General features: G+C 32.4%; 1 long non-coding RNA gene across 1 annotated transcript; it reads left to right on the forward strand.

Annotated features, from left to right (window-relative positions):
* Positions 1-3974: 3974 nt before the first annotated feature.
* Positions 3975-5810, forward strand: LOC148763639 (uncharacterized). Its single transcript, XR_016025112.1, has 3 exons — positions 3975-4096; positions 4749-4833; positions 5672-5810. It is a non-coding gene; the product is annotated as an uncharacterized LOC148763639 (long non-coding RNA).
* Positions 5811-15751: the final 9941 nt, after the last annotated feature.

Raw genomic sequence — 15751 nt, forward strand, 5'->3', positions numbered from 1 at the left:
GAAATTCGGAGGGAGCAGAGATTGTGTTTGTAGGGAAACGTCGAGTATTACCGTCTTGTGTAATCTCGGCCATCAAAGCTTCGAAATTAGTGCAAAAAGGGTATCCGGCTTATTTGGCATACGTGATTGATACTTCAAATGGGGAACCTAAGTTAGAGGATGTCCCGATAGTAAGTGAGTTTCCTGATGTATTTCCTGATGATTTACCGGGACTGCCTCCTGATCGAGAGCTTGAGTTCCCTATTGATTTACTTCCGGGTACCGCACCTATTTCTATCCCTCCATATAGAATGGCTCCGGCAGAGTTGAAGGAGTTGAAAGTACAATTGCAAGAGTTGGTGGACAAGGGTTTTATACGCCCTAGTATATCTCCATGGGGAGCACCGGTTTTATTTGTGAAAAAGAAAGACGGTACACTTCGATTATGTATCGATTACCGACAGCTTAACAGAATGACCATTAAGAACAAGTATCCGTTACCGAGGATTGATGATCTTTTCGATCAATTACAGGGAGCTACAGTGTTTTCCAAGGTTGATCTAAGGTCTGGGTATCATCAGTTGAGGATTAAAGAACAAGATGTACCCAAGACAGCGTTCAGGACTCGGTACGGTCATTATGAGTTCTTGGTCATGCCTTTCGGGTTAACTAACGCACCGGCAGCTTTTATGGATCTCATGAATAGGGTGTTCCACCCTTACCTGGACAAGTTTGTTATTGTGTTCATTGATGACATACTGGTTTACTCGAGAGATAATGATGAGCACGCTGCCCACTTGCGTATAGTATTACAAACTTTGAGGGAAAGACAGTTGTATGCAAAGTTTTCGAAGTGTGAGTTTTGGTTACAGGAAGTGGTATTCTTGGGACACGTAGTATCGAGAACTGGAATATATGTTGATCCTAAGAAAGTAGAGGCAATTTTACAATGGGAGCAACCTAAGACAGTGACGGAGATTCGTAGTTTCCTCGGATTAGCCGGTTATTATCGGAGGTTTGTTCAGGGGTTTTCCTTAATAGCAGCTCCTTTGACCCGTCTAACTCGTAAGGGAGTTAAGTTTGTGTGGGATGATGTTTGTGAGAATCGATTTCAGGAGCTAAAGAACAGGTTAACCTCCGCTCCCGTTTTAACACTTCCTGTTAATGGTAAGGGATTTGTAGTATATAGTGATGCCTCAAAGTTGGGGTTAGGGTGCGTATTGATGCAGGATGAAAAAGTTGTGGCTTATGCTTCTAGACTGCTAAAGAGGCATGAAGCAAATTACCCTACCCATGATTTAGAGTTAGCAGCAGTGGTGTTTGCTTTAAAAATCTGGAGGCATTACTTGTATGGTGAGCATTGTCGGATATTTACGGATCATAAGAGTTTAAAATATTTGCTCACCCAAAAGGAGCTTAATTTGAGGCAAAGGCGATGGTTGGAGTTGATAAAAGATTATGACTTGGTGATAGACTATCATCCGGGGAAGGCGAACGTTGTAGCTGATGCCTTAAGTCGTAAGTCTTCATCGTCTTTAGCAGCACTTCAGAGTTGTTATTTTTCAGCATTAATAGAGATGAAATCTCTTGGGGTCCAGTTGAAAAATGGTGAGGATGGATCCTTATTGGCAAACTTCATTGTGCGACCTTCGTTACTTAATCAGATCAAGGACATTCAGAGGTCTGATGATGAGTTAAGAAAAGAAATTCAAAAACTGACCGATGGGGGAGTTAGTGAGTTCAGATTTGGAGAGGATAACGTCTTGATGTTTAAAGATCGAGTTTGTGTTCCTGAGGGAAACCAGTTGAGACAAGCGATCATGGAAGAAGCCCATTCATCTGCCTATGCATTGCATCCCGGAAGCACCAAGATGTATAGGACTATCAGGGAGAATTATTGGTGGCCGGGTATGAAGCGAGACGTAGCAGAATTCGTAGCAAAGTGTCTCGTATGTCAGCAAGTTAAGGCGGAGCATCAGAGGCCAGCAGGTACACTTCAGTCTTTACCTGTTCCCGAGTGGAAATGGGAGCATGTAACTATGGATTTTGTTTTGGGATTATCGCGGACACAGAGGGGAAAGGATGCGATCTAGGTGATCGTAGATCGGTTGACTAAGTCCGCTCATTTTTTAGCTGTCCATAGTACATACTCTATTGAGAAGCTGGCTCAGCTCTATATAGATGAGATTGTGAGGCTACATGGAGTTCCCGTTTCTATAGTGTCAGATCGAGATCCTCGATTCACTTCTCGATTCTGGCCGAAATTTCAAGAAGCTCTCGGAACCAAATTGAAATTTAGCACTGCTTTTCACCCACAGACGGATGGTCAGTCAGAGAGGACTATCCAGACCTTGGAGGATATGTTACGGGCTTGTGTCATTGACTTTATTGGGAGTTGGGACAGACATTTGCCATTGGTGGAGTTCGCGTATAATAACAGTTTTCAGTCTAGTATTGGGATGGCACCATACGAGGCTTTGTATGGAAGGAAGTGCCGAACTCCGCTCTGTTGGGATGAAGTAGGTGAAAGGAAGTTAGTGGGTGTGGAATTGATCGAGCTAACTAATGACAAGATCAAGGTTATACGAGAGAGGCTAAAGGTAGCCCAGGATAGGCAGAAGAGCTATGCAGATAAACGGAGAAAAGACTTGGAGTTTGAGATCGATGATAAAGTTTTTCTTAAGGTTTCTCCTTGGAAAGGTAATAATTTGAATACTTTGAAGTATTAAATCTTATTGATTATACTATCATGATAAATTATGGTGTTTTATTGGATAATGAAAGGTGTGATTCGATTTGCGAAGAGGGGAAAACTCAACCCGAGATATATTGGACCATTCCGAATAATTGAAAGGATTGGACCAGTGGCTTATCGGTTAGAATTACCTCCAGAGTTAGATCGGATCCACAACGTTTTCCATGTCTCCATGCTTAAGAAATATGTACCAGATCCCTCTCACGTCCTCGAAGCACCTCCGATCGAGTTGCATGACGATTTGAAGTTCGAGGTACAACCTGTGAGTATCTTGGATCGAAAGGATCGAGTACTGAGAAACAAGAGTATTTCAATGGTCAAAGTATTGTGGAAAAATGCTCGAATGGAGGAAATGACATGGGAAGTAGAGCATCAGATGAGAAACCAATACCCGCATCTATTTGTCGAATCTGGTAAGTGAAATTTTGAGGTCAAAATTTTATTTTAAGGGGGGTAGAATTGTAAAACCCAACCCTATAAATACATGTCATGACATACATGCACTGAGTAGCATGTTATTATGCTAGGAAAGCACATAAGAAAAGACGAAACCCGATATCGTACCTAACGGTACACTTGAGTTGATTTAACCTCGAACTAGTTCAAATAGGAATTGTAGGATGAAATTTAATATTTTATAGTCCAGGAATGAAAAAAATGATTGTTCGGAGTTCGAGGGTTCATTTGGGGTAAAATTGGAAATTTTGATGTTCAAGGGCAAAATCGTCATTTTGCCAACTAAGATAATAATTTGATCATGGAGTGAAATTTTTGACCAAGATTAACTATTTGGAGTATAATTTAATGATAGGAAGTGAAAAAGTTTAATTCTGGTGATTTTTGGAGTGTAGGGGCAAAATCGTAATTTTGCCACCCACGGACAAAATTTGAGATTTTGAGAGAATTTAGATCAAATTTGACAAATTGGAGAATGGTATGAGTATAAGGGATGAAAAATATGTCTATGGACAATTTTTCAATTTTTGGGGCAAAAATGTAATTTTTGACTTTTACGGGGGCAAAAGTGTAAATTGTAAAAATTACTCCACCGAGACTTTGGATGAGTCTGAGAATTTTATCTAAGCTATGAATATATGAGACAAGTGTATGGTGAAAATTTGGAAACAAATGGATGAAATTTTAAAAATGGGCCAATGGGAAAGTGACACATGGCATTTTTTAATGAAATAATATTATTTTAATGAAAAGTCAGCCATTTAAACCCAAATTTTGAGTGCTGGCCGGCCATAAGGAAGAAAAAGAGAGGAAATAGAGAGGAAAGGAAGAAGAAAAGAAAAACCAAAGAGAAACAAGAAAATTCAAAGAGAAATTCGCGGTTTTCGACCGTTTACGCGTCTAACGGTAAGATTTTTCGATTTTAGCTTGATTTCTACCTTTCCTATGCCTTTATTTCCATTTAGCATGCTTGAGGAGAGAGATCAAAAAGTGATATCAAGGGCTGGACGAAATTCTAGGAGAGAGAAATTGAAATTTTTAGGTTTTGATTTTTAGTTAAATTGATAGTTTTAGTTAGTTAAATGTGTTTAGAAATTAAATTGGGCAAGAAATCAGTAAATTTTCACAATACCCACTCTTGGCTGGATGCTCAATGCTGTACAATGATGATGAATTGATTTTATTCTAAGGAAAATGAAGAGAAATGATGAAAAACGATTAAACGTGATAGAAAAACAAAGTAGAAAATTTACCGAGTTAATGTCCCATTTTTGGCCGAATTTTCCAAGGAAGGGAGTGAGCTGATTTTGTTGTTTTTAGAAGGTTATTGGCTGATATTTAATGGTTAGAAATGTTGGAGAGAGAATGGGATGATTTAGAGCTAAAATGGAGCGCGTTAGCAATTTATCGGGTAAAGTGCCAAAAATAGGTTAATACCGCATTTAAGTCGTTTTAGGCTATTGCATTTCATACCATGCATTAGTATAGGATTTAAGTTAATTATATAGTGATTTAGCATCAATGTGATGAATTGTGTAAATTTTTGTAATGTGTCTAGGAGGAGAGCCTTCCGGAAAAGGCAAAGAAGTCGTACCCGACGAGTAGTGATCGGGGCGCTTGAAAGCTTTTATTTTGTACAAACAGTGAGTAAACTTATTATTATTGTAAATTATCTAGAGTTTATTTTAAATGCCCTTTATGTATTTTATGAAATGAGAACGAGATTAAAACGAGATTTTTGATGTTTTAGGAATAAATGTGACAAATAAAAATATATTGTATTGATTATGAAATTGAGTAATTGGAGGCTACAAATTGACTTGAAAAATATATATTTTCCTAGGAATGGCTTATGAGAAATGAGTATATGTGGCTATATTTTGTGAATGCATTGGGAAATTTATGTAAGTTGATTTTACTATGCAGGCTGGATAAATAAATAAAAGCCACGCTATACTGTCGAAATTTTATTAAAATTGGTGGGTTAGTCACTGCAGTGACGGGTTTCCGTGGACTGCCTATTAGAGGGGCACGGTAAACCCAGTTATATAGTTACTCCGGTTGTAGAGGCGAGGAGGGTAACTCCTGGGGTAGTATTAGAGCTCACTTCACGTCGAACCCCCACGTGAATGTGTAACTCGGCCAACGCCAAGGGACGGCTTGTTGTAAAAATAAAAATGTGTTTCACGTGTGAATATTTTAACACCCTTGGCGGACTCGGTTAGATACCTCGGCCAAGGTATCCCCGAGGATTAGTTTTGGCTTGAGCCTTGTTTTAATAAAAGACATAAGCCTTAACAATTGTTTTGGTAAATTACAAATACTTTGTGGTTTAAGAAATAAATTGAAAACATTATGAAATGAGTTGAAATTTGTTGTTTAAACTTGCCTCCATTTTACTCGCCTTTAGATATTTATGATAATGTCTGTTTACTCATTGGGATTGCAAAATCTCACCTAACTCCTTTCCACCCATTTCAGGTTCAGTATAGACTGTAGATAGCTGATCTCATCGAGGACTACTATTGGATCTGCATTTTCCAAATCGTAGGTTCACAGTCCTCTTTACTTTTGTTTATTCGGGGGCCCTCTGGTTATTGTAAATTAAATTAAATATTTTGGCTTACTGTATTTCAGTATGTATAAATTTATTTAGCTTTTACGCTATAAAAATTATTCACGTATAACTTTATAAATATTGTTTTATAAGAAAATAGAATATTTCCCTTAATATTTCTTTTATTTTCTTATTTTATTCAAATAATCGTAATTTCGTTTTAAATGAAGATTTTAGACTTTTAAACTCATTTTGAATATGAATTATGTATTTTGTACTTGTATATTACGTTTTAGCCAGTTTTGAAATTTTTGAGAAAAAAAATGACCAAAATACCCCTATGTGGCGAAAATTTTATTTTGATTGTTTTTGATCTAAAATAGTATATATTCTCTAAAGACTCGATATCTAACAATGATTGCTCACAAGAAAGGAAAGAAACTGATATGTAAGCCTTGCGGGGTTCCGGTTGGCATTCCGGATAATGAGTGTCAATCGGGACGTCGCGGCGATTGTCATGGGCCTGAGGGAGGTTCCGGGTCGTGACAACTCATGCTTACGAAAGCCTTATTACTCGCTTTAAATGCTTTCATAATCCCATAATTGAATTTAATTTGAATTTTTCACATTTTTTGATTAAAACAGATTATAATTGATTGTTGACCTCGGGAAACGTGAAGCGAAAGCCGTCCATTGATAAGAAAAGTTCGTTTATAGTCATTCATGCCTACGGAAGCTTATTACTCGTTTTAAATGCCTTTATAATCTCTCAAAAGATTTTAAGATGAATTTTTTTACATTTTTTTGTTAGAACATATTTTAATTGAATATTTATGTCGAGAAACGTGAAGCAAAAGCCATCCATTGACAAGAAAAGTTCATTTATAGTCACTCAAGTCTGCAAAAGCCTTATTACTCGCTTTAAATCGTTTTATAATCTCATAATTGAATTTAATTTGAATTTTTTTTACATTTTTTGAGTAAAACATATTATAATTGATATTTTACCTCGAGTAACGTGAAGCGAAAGCTATCCATTGATAAGAAAAGTTTGTTTGTAGTCATTCATTCCTTCGGAAGCCTATAACTCGATTTAAATGCCTTTATAATCTCATAAATGATTTTAAGTTGAATTTTTTTATATTTTTTGTTAGAACATATTATAATTGAATACTTGCCTCGAGAAACGTAAAGCAAAAGCCATCCATTGAACAGAAAAGTTTATTTATAGTCACTCATGTCTACGAAAGCCTTATTACTCGCTTTAAATACTTTTATAATCCCATAATTAAATTTAATTTGATTTTGTTTACATTTTTTGATTAAAATAGATTGTAATTGATTGTTTATCTTGGGTGACATGAATTGAAAGCCATCCATTGCCAAGAAAAATTTATTTATAGTCACTCATGCTCACGAAAGCCTTATTACTCGCTTTAAATGCTTTCATAATCCCATAATTGAATTTAATTTGAATTTTTTACTTTTTTGATTAAAACAGATTATAATTGATTGTTGACCTCGGGAAACGTGAAGCGAAAGCCATCCATTGATAAGAAAAGTTCGTTTATAGTCATTCATGCCTACGGAAGCTTATTACTCGTTTTAAATGCCTTTATAATCTCTCAAAAGATTTGAAGATGAATCTTTTTACATTTTTTTGTTAAAACATATTTTAATTGAATATTTATGTCGAGAAACGTGAAGCAAAAGTCGTCCATTGACAAGAAAAGTTCATTTATAGTCACTCAAGCCTGCAAAAGCCTTATTACTCCCTTTAAATCGTTTTATTATCTCATAATTGAATTGAATTTGAATTTTTTTTACATTTTTTGAGTAAAACAGATTATAATTGATATTTTACCTCGAGTAACGTGAACTGAAAGCCATCCATTGATAAGAAAAGTTTGTTTGTAGTCATTCATTCCTTCGGAACCCTATTACTCGATTTAAATGCCTTTATAATCTTATAAATGATTTTAAGTTGAATTTTTTTATATTTTTTGTTAGAACATATTATAATTGAATACTTGCCCCAAGAAACGTAAAGCAAAAGCCATCCATTGACCAGAAAAGTTCATTTATAGTCACTCATGGCTATGAAAGCGTTATTACTCGCTTTAAATGCTTTTATAATCCCATAATTAAATTTAATTTGATTTTGTTTACATTTTTTGGTTAAAACAGATTGTAATTCAATGTTTATATTGGGAAACATGAAGCGAAAGCCATCCATTGCCAAGAAAAATTTATTTATAGTCACTCATGCTTACGAAAGCCTTATTACTCGCTTTAAATGCTTTCATAATCCCATAAGTGAATTTAATTTGAATTTTTTACATTTGTTGATTAAAACAGATTATAATTGATTGTTGACCTCGGGAAACGTGAAGCGAAAGCTATCCATTGATAAGAAAAGTTCGTTTATAGTAATTCATGCCTTCGGAAGCTTATTACTCGATTTAAATGCCTTTATAATCTCACAAAAGATTTTAAGCTGAATTTTTTTGTATTTTTTGTTAGAGCATATTATAATTGAATATTTACGTCGAGAAACGTGAAGCAAAAGCCATCCATTGACAAGAAAAGTACATTTATAGTCACTCATGCTTGCAAAAGCCTTATTACTCGCTTTAAATCGTTTTATAATCTCATAACTGAATTTAATTTGAATTTTTTTTACATTTTTTGAGTAAAACAGATTATAATTGATTGTTTGCCTTGAGTAACGTAAACGAAAGCCATCCATTGATAAGAAAAGTTCGTTTGTAGTCATTCATTCCTTCGGAAGCCTATTACTCAATTTAAATGCTTTTATAATCTCACAAATGATTTTAAGTTGAATTTTTTTTATATTTTTAGTTAAAGCAGATTATAATTGAATGTTTGCCTTGAGAAACGTGAAGCAAAAGCCATCTACTGACAGGAAAAGTTCATTTATAGTCACTCATGCCTACGAAAGCCCTATTAATCGTTTTAAATGATTTTATAATCTCATAATTGAATTTGATTTCAATTTTTTTACATTTTTTTATTAAAACAGATTATAATTAATTGTTTACCTAGAGAAACGTGAAGCAAAAGCCATCCACTAACAGGAAAAGTTCATTTATAGTCACTCATGCCTACGAAAGCCCTATTAATCGTTTTAAATGATTTTATAATCTCATAATTGAATTTGATTTCAATTTGTTTACATTTTTTTATTAAAACAGATTATAATTAATTGTTTACCTCGAGAAACGTGAAGCATAAGCCATCCATTGATAAGAAAAGTCCATTTGTAGTCATTCATTCCTTCGGAAGCCTATTACTCGATTTAAATGCCTTTATAATCTCACAAATGATTTTAAGTTGAATTTTTTTATATTTTTTGTTAGAACATATTATACCTGAATACTTGCCTCGAGAAACATAAAGCAAAAGCCATCTATTGACCAGAAAAGTTTATTTATAGTCACTCATGGCTACGAAAGCCTTAGTACTCGCTTTAAATGCTTTTATAATCCCACAATTAAATTTAATTTGATTTTGTTTACATTTTTTGATTAAAACAGATTGTAATTGATTGTTTATCTCAGGAAACATGAAGCGAAAGCCATCCATTGCCAAGAAAAATTTATTTATAGTCACTCAGGCCTACGAAAGCCTTATTACTCGCTTTAAATGCTTTTATAATCCCATAATTAAATTTAATTTGAACTTTTTACATTTTTTGATTAAAACAGATTATAATTGATTGTTTACCTTGGGAAACGTGAAGCGAAAGCCATCCATTGATAAGAAAAGTTTGTTTATAGTCATTCATGCCTTCGGAAGCTTATTACTCGATTTAAATGCCTTTATAATCTCACAAAAGATTTTAAGCTGAATTGTTTTACATTTTTTGTTAGAACATATTTTAATTGAATATTTGCATCGAGAACCGTGAAGAAAAAGCCATCCATTGACAAGAAAAGTTCATTTATAGTCACTTATACCTGCAAAAGCTTTATTACTCGCTTTAAATCGTTTGATAATCTCATAATTCAATTTAATTTGAATTTTTTTTACATTTTTTGTGTAAAAGAGATTATAATTGATTGTTTGCCTCGAGTAACGTGAAGCGAAAGCCACCCATTGATAGGAAAAGTTTATTTGTAGCCATTCATTCTTTCGGAAGCCTATTACTAAATTTAAATGCTTTTATAATCTCACAAATGATTTTAAGTTGAATTTGTTTTACATTTTTTGTTAAAACAGATTATAATTGAATGTTTTCCTTGAGAAACGTGAAGCAAAAGCCATCCACTGACAGGAAAAGTTCATTTATAGTCACTCATGCCTACGAAAGCCTTATTAATCGTTTTAAATGATTTTATAATCTCATAATTTAATTTAATTTCAATTTTTTTACATTTTTTGATTAAAACAGATTATAATTAATTGTTTACCTCGGGAAACGTGAAGCGAAAGCCATCCACTGATAAGAAACGTTCATTTATAGTCACTCATGTCTACGAAAGCCTTATCACTCGCTTTAAATACTTTTATAATCCCATAATTGAATTTAATTTGAATTTTTTACATTTTTTGATTAAAACAGATTATAATTGATTGTTGACCTCGAGAAACGTGAAGCGAAAGCCATCCATTGTTAAGAAAATTTCGTTTATAGTCATTCATGCCTTCAGAAGCTTATTACTCGATTTAAATGTCTTTATAATCTCACAAAAGATTTTAAGCTGAATTGTTTTACATTTTTTGTTAGAACATATTATAATTGAATACTTGCCTCGAGAAAGATAAAGCAAAAGCCATCCATTGACCAGAAAAGTTTATTTATAGTCACTCATGCCTACGAAAGCCTTATTACTCGCTTTAAATGCTTTTATAATCCCATAATTGAATTTAATTTGATTTTGTTTACATTTTTTGATTAAAACAGATTGTAATTGATTGTTTATCTCGGGAAACATGAAGCGAAAGCCATCCGTTGCCAAGAAAATTTTATTTATAGTCACTCATGCCGACGAAAGCCTTATTACTCGCTTTAAATGCTTTTACAATCCCATAACTGAATTTAATTCGAATTTTTTATATTTTTTAATTAAAACAGATTATAATTGATTGTTTACCTCGGGAAACGTGAAGCGAAAACCATCCATTGATAAGAAAAGTTTGTTTATAGTCATTCATGCCTTCGGAAGCTTATTACTCGATTTAAATGCCTTTATAATCTCACAAAAGATTTTAAGCTGAATTTTTTTACATTTTTTGTTAGAACATAGTTTAATTGAATATTTACGTCGAGAAACGTGAAGCAAAAGCCATCCATTGACAAGAAAAGTTCATTTATAGTAACTCATGCCTGCAAAAGCCTTATTACTCGCTTTGAATCGTTTTATAATCTCATAATTGAATTCAATTTGAATTGTTTTTACATTTTTTGAGTAAAACAGATTATAATTGATTGTTTACCTCGAGTAACGTGAAGCGAAAGCCATCCATTGATAAGAAAAGTTCGTTTGTAGTCATTCATTCCTTCGGAAGCCAATTACTCAATTTAAATGCTTTTATAATCTCACAAATGATTTTAAGTTGAATTTTTTTTTACATTTTTTGTTAAAGCAGATTATAATTGAATGTTTGCCTTGAGAAACGTGAAGCAAAAGCCATCCACTGATAGGAAAAGTTCATTTATAGTCACTCATGCCTACGAAAGCCCTATTAATCGTTTTAAATGATTTTATAATATCATAATTGAATTTGATTTCAATTTTTTTACATTTTTTTATTAAAACAGATTATAATTAATTGTTTACCTCGAGAAACGTGAAGCAAAAGCCATCCACTGACAGGAAAAGTTCATTTATAGTCACTCATGCGTACGAAAGCCCTATTAATCGTTTTAAATGATTTTATAATCTCATAATTGAATTTGATTTCAATTTTTTTACATTTTTTTATTAAAACAGATTATAATTAATTGTTTACCTCGAGAAACGTGAAGCATAAGCCATCCATTGATAAGAAAAGTCCATTTGTAGTCATTCATTCCTTCGGAAGCCTATTACTCGATTTAAATGCCTTTATAATCTCACAAATGATTTTAAGTTGAATTTTTTTATATTTTTTGTTAGAACATATTATACCTGAATACTTGCCTCAAGAAACATAAAGCAAAAGCCATCTATTGACCAGAAAAGTTTATTTATAGTCACTCATGGCTACGAAAGCCTTAATACTCGCTTTAAATGCTTTTATAATCCCATAATTAAATTTAATTTGATTTTGTTTACATTTTTTGATTAAAACAGATTGTAATTGATTGTTTATCTCGGGAAACATGAAGCGAAAGCCATCCGTTGCCAAGAAAATTTTATTTATAGTCACTCATGCCTACGAAAGCCTTATTACTCGCTTTAAATGCTTTTATAATCCCATAATTGAATTTAATTCGAATTTTTTACATTTTTTTAATTCAAACAGATTATAATTGATTGTTTACCTCGGGAAATGTGAAGCGAAAGCCATCCATTGATAAGAAAAGTTCGTTTATAGTCATTCATGCCTTCGGAAGCTTATTACTCGATTTAAATGCCTTTATAATCTCACAAAAGATTTTAAGCTGAATTTTTTTACAGTTTTTGTTAGAACATATTTTAATTGAATATTTACGTCGAGAAACGTGAAGCAAAACCCATCCATTGACAAGAAAAGTTCGTTTATAGTCACTCATGCCTGCAAAAGCCTTATTACTCGCTTTGAATCATTTTATAATCTCATAATTGAATTCAAGTTGAATTGTTTTTACATTTGTTGAGTAAAACAGATTATAGATGATTGTTTACCTCGAGTAACGTGAAGCGAAAGCCATCCATTGATAAGAAAAGTTCGTTTGTAGTCATTCATTCCTTCGGAACCCTATTACTCGATTTAAATGCCTTTATAATCTCATAAATGATTTTAAGTTGAATTTTTTTATATTTTTTGTTAGAACATATTATAATTGAATACTTGCCCCAAGAAACGTAAAGCAAAAGCCATCCATTGACCAGAAAAGTTCATTTATAGTCACTCATGGCTATGAAAGCGTTATTACTCGCTTTAAATGCTTTTATAATCCCATAATTAAATTTAATTTGATTTTGTTTACATTTTTTGGTTAAAACAGATTGTAATTCAATGTTTATATTGGGAAACATGAAGCGAAAGCCATCCATTGCCAAGAAATATTTATTTATAGTCACTCATGCTTACGAAAGCCTTATTACTCGCTTTAAATGCTTTCATAATCCCATAAGTGAATTTAATTTGAATTTTTTACATTTGCTGATTAAAACAGATTATAATTGATTGTTGACCTCGAGAAACATGAAGCGAAAGCTATCCATTGATAAGAAAAGTTCGTTTATAGTCATTCATGCCTTCGGAAGCTTATTACTCGATTTAAATGCCTTTATAATCTCACAAAAGATTTTAAGCTGAATTTTTTTGTATTTTTTGTTAGAGCATATTATAATTGAATATTTACGTCGAGAAACGTGAAGCAAAAGCCATCCATTGACAAGAAAAGTTCATTTATAGTCACTCATGCCTGCAAAAGCCTTATTACTCGCTTTAAATCGTTTTATAATCTCATAATTGAATTTAATTTGAATTTTTTTTACTTTTTTTGAGTAAAACAGATTATAATTGATTGTTTGCCTTGAGTAACGTAAACGAAAGCCATCCATTGATAAGAAAAGTTCGTTTGTAGTCATTCATTCCTTCGGAAGCCTATTACTCGATTTAAATGCTTTTATAATCTCACAAATGATTTTAAGTTGAATTTTTTTTATTTTTAGTTAAAGCAGATTATAATTGAATGTTTGCCTTGAGAAACGTGAAGCAAAAGCCATCCACTGACAGGAAAAGTTCATTTATAGTCACTCATGCCTACGAAAGCCCTATTAATCGTTTTAAATGATTTTATAATATCATAATTGAATTTGATTTCAATTTTTTTCCATTTTTTTATTAAAACAGATTATAATTAATTGTTTACCTAGAGAAACGTGAAGAAAAAGCCATCCACTGACAGGAAAAGTTCATTTATAGTCACTCATGCCTACGAAAGCCCTATTAATCGTTTTAAATGATTTTATAATCTCATAATTGAATTTGATTTCAATTTTTTTACATTTTTTTATTAAAACAGATTATAATTAATTGTTTACCTCGAGAAACATGAAGCATAAGCCATCCATTGATAAGAAAAGTCCATTTGTAGTCATTCATTCCTTCGGAAGCCTATTACTCGATTTAAATGCCTTTATAATCTCACAAATGATTTTAAGTTGAATTTTTTTATATTTTTTGTTAGAACATATTATACCTGAATACTTGCCTCGAGAAACATAAAGCAAAAGCCATCTATTGACCAGAAAAGTTTATTTATAGTCACTCATGGCTACGAAAGCCTTAGTACTCGCTTTAAATGCTTTTATAATCCCATAATTAAACTTAATTTGATTTTGTTTACATTTTTTGATTAAAACAGATTGTAATTGATTGTTTATCTCGAGAAACATGAAGCGAAAGCCATCCGTTGCCAAGAAAATTTTATTTATAGTCACTCATGCCTACGAAAGCCTTATTACTCGCTTTAAATGCTTTTATAATCCCATAATTGAATTTAATTCGAATTTTTTACATTTTTTTAATTCAAACAGATTATAATTGATTGTTTACCTCGGGAAACGTGAAGCGAAAGCCATCCATTGATAAGAAAAGTTCGTTTATAGTCATTCATGCCTTCGGAAGCTTATTACTCGATTTAAATGCCTTTATAATCTCACAAAAGATTTTAAGCTGAATTTTTTTACATTTTTTGTTAGAACATATTTTAATTGAATATTTACGTCGAGAAACGTGAAGCAAAAGCCATCCATTGACAAGAAAAGTTCGTTTATAGTCACTCATGCCTGCAAAAGCCTTATTACTCGCTTTGAATCATTTTATAATCTCATAATTGAATTCAATTTGAATTGTTTTTACATTTTTTGAGTAAAACAGATTATAATTGATCGTTTACCTCGAGTAACGTGAAGCGAAAGCCATCCATTGATAAGAAAAGTTCGTTTGTAGTCATTCATTCCTTCGGAACCCTATTACTCGATTTAAATGCCTTTATAATCTCATAAATGATTTTAAGTTGAATTTTTTTATATTTTTTGTTAGAACATGTTATAATTGAATACTTGCCCCAAGAAACGTAAAGCAAAAGCCATCCATTGACCAGAAAAGTTCATTTATAGTCACTCATGGCTATGAAAGCGTTATTACTCGCTTTAAATGCTTTTATAATCCCATAATTAAATTTAATTTGATTTTGTTTACATTTTTTGGTTAAAACATATTGTAATTCAATGTTTATATTGGGAAACATGAAGCGAAAGCCATCCATTGCCAAGAAAAATTTATTTATAGTCACTCATGCTTACGAAAGCCTTATTACTCGCTTTAAATGCTTTCATAATCCCATAAGTGAATTTAATTTGAATTTTTTACATTTGTTGATTAAAACAGATTATAATTGATTGTTGACCTCGGGAAACGTGAAGCGAAAGCTATCCATTGATAAGAAAAGTTCGTTTATAGTCATTCATGCCTTCGGAAGCTTATTACTCGATTTAAATGCCTTTATAATCTCACAAAAGATTTTAAGCTGAATTTTTTTGTATTTTTTGTTAGAGCATATTATAATTGAATATTTACGTCGAGAAACGTGAAGCAAAAGCCATCCATTGACAAGAAAAGTACATTTATAGTCACTCATGCCTGCAAAAGCCTTATTACTCGCTTTAAATCGTTTTATAATCTCATAATTGAATTTAATTTGAATTTTTTTTACATTTTTTGAGTAAAACAGATTATAATTGATTGTTTGCCTTGAGTAACGTAAACGAAAGCCATCCATTGATAAAAAAAGTTCGTTTGTAGTCATTCATTCCTTCGGAAGCCTATTACTCAATTTAAAT

Source organism: Theobroma cacao, chromosome 3 (assembly GCF_053813885.1).
Source record: "Theobroma cacao isolate CCN51 chromosome 3, ASM5381388v1, whole genome shotgun sequence".
NCBI lineage: Eukaryota > Viridiplantae > Streptophyta > Magnoliopsida > Malvales > Malvaceae > Theobroma > Theobroma cacao.